This window comes from Aplysia californica, unplaced genomic scaffold, assembly GCF_000002075.1.
Source record: "Aplysia californica isolate F4 #8 unplaced genomic scaffold, AplCal3.0 scaffold01466, whole genome shotgun sequence".
NCBI lineage: Eukaryota > Metazoa > Mollusca > Gastropoda > Aplysiida > Aplysiidae > Aplysia > Aplysia californica.
In genome coordinates this window covers 20,462-22,660 of record NW_004798736.1, presented here as the reverse complement: position 1 = coordinate 22,660, position 2,199 = coordinate 20,462, and positions in this window count along the sequence as shown.

Below are 2,199 nucleotides of genomic sequence, written 5' to 3'. Positions count from 1 at the left end.
ATGAAACCAATTCTGGCAGAAAAAAGGCAGCCACATTTTGAACATCTAAAAGCTCACGTTCGATTGAGGATTAGCGCAGCTTGCGGGCTTCTTTCATGGATCCAGCATTTTTTATTCGTAAAACCTCGTGATTAGCCGCGCACTATGACTGCTGCGTAAGAAGGGAAGACCAAAGATGACATGCAGGCGAGCGGTACAAGTGGAAATTGAAAAAGCGTGGGCATCATGGAAACAGATAGAAAAGGATGCTCAGGACAGGCTTCGCTGGAGTAATGTTGTTGATGGCCTGTGCTCCACTGGGAGTTAAAAAGGGCAAGAGAGATGACTGCTGCTCTCCCACTGGGTCTGCCTGGAGCCAGGCTCTCCCATGTCGAAGAATGTAGTCTATGTTGAAGTCTCTCAGAGAGACTTTCAAGATGTCCCTGAGGACAGTTCAGAATAGAATTTTGCCTTGGGAATTCTGAAATCCTGCCCAGCGAAGTTGAGTATATATTTACCAGAAGAAAAAAAAATAACAGTGAACCAGTTTGGGTATCACTAAAGGAGACATGCCTCTAAACCGCACTAAAAGGGTTAAACTTAATTTAAAAATTGAAGTGTACTTTTACCCAAAATAACATGCCACGCTGGGCAGAAATGGGACAATGAGGCCACCAGGAATCCATTGATTCAAGCCAAGAATGGTCTAAAATGTCGCCTTCCTATATATTATGGTCCGTTCAATATTTTGTGCTCACAATTTCTTGACCAGTGTTTGTGGTGTTTTGGTTTAGCGTTTCACTGTCGTCGCAAGCAAGAGACCCGAGTTCGATTCTCGAGTGGGGAGAAACAGTTTTATCCAGTATCTCAGTCTTTTTGCTGTGCTGGAATGTATCATGTTGTATCTTGTATCCCTCTCAGCCCGGGTTGGCCCTGACTGGCTGTTTCGGAAAACAATCTCTATAATGGTCTAAACTGTGCTGATGAGGGCGTAAAACTTCCATGAACAACACGGACTAAAAGGAATACAGAGTTCCAGCAGAAGTACCGAGATACTGCATTGACATTCTCCTCACTTCGGATATCCAATTCGGATCTCCTGCGTGCGGAGGCATCTCAGTTACAGGCCCAGTTTGTCACAGGCCTAGTTAGTCACAGGCCCTAAAGTCCCTCTAAAATGTCAATTCAGTTTGTGTTGTTCAATATTTCTTCCTTTTTGAAGGCAAAGTAAATTTAAATTACTGTAAAATTTCAACAAGGAATATTCTTTCGTTGATAAAAATTGAAAAATAAAATTCAATCCATCGTGGGCCTGTGACAAACTGGGCCTGTGATTAACTGCGCCTATGACAAACTCTAATTTGTCCTGTGACAAACTTGGCCTGTGACTGTGACAAACTAGGCCTGTGACTGTGACAAACTGGGCCTGTGACTGTGACAAACTGGGCCTGTGACTGTGACAAACTGGGCCTGTGACTGTGACAAACTGCGCATGTGACTGTGACAAACTGGGCCTGTGACTGTGACAAACTGGGCCTGTGACTAACTGGGCAGTCCCCCTGCGTGCAATGGCTAAGCGCCTAACTGTTACAAAACAGACGTCCGTCATGTAGCTACCTCAGAATTACAAAGTTCTATCTGCTCAGTACCTAGTTTTAAGACATTTGCCGTAAAAAAAATTTCGTTTCACATCATCTCAAGCTTTTTCGAATGCAATTCTTTGAATATCTTGAAAACAACTCCGAATAATTTTACAATATTATATTTTGATAGAGCAGATAGAACATAAAAATTTGGTTTTTGAGCTCTTGATCTTAATAACCTAACAATTGCCAAAAATGTCAGACAGAACTTTGTAATTCTGAGAAGGCGATCTATGTGTATGTCTGTGAGTGTGTTTGTAAGTGTGTATATCTGTAAATGTGTTTACAGTGTGTTTGAATGTGTGTATGTCTGTGAAGGTGTTTGTAAGTGTGAATATCTGTGAGTGTGTTTACGCCGTGTTTGTAAGTGTGTGTGTCTGTGAGTATGTATATAATTTGTTTAAAAGTGTGTATGTCTGTGAGTGTGTTTATAATGTGATTGTAAGTGTGTGTGTGTGAGAGGGGGTCTATGTTCGAGTTTATTGTGATAATGTGTGAGCGTTTGCTTGTGAGTGTGAGAATAGGTATGTATGTGTACGTGCATGAGTGTGGTTGTGTGTGTGTGTGTGTGTGTGTG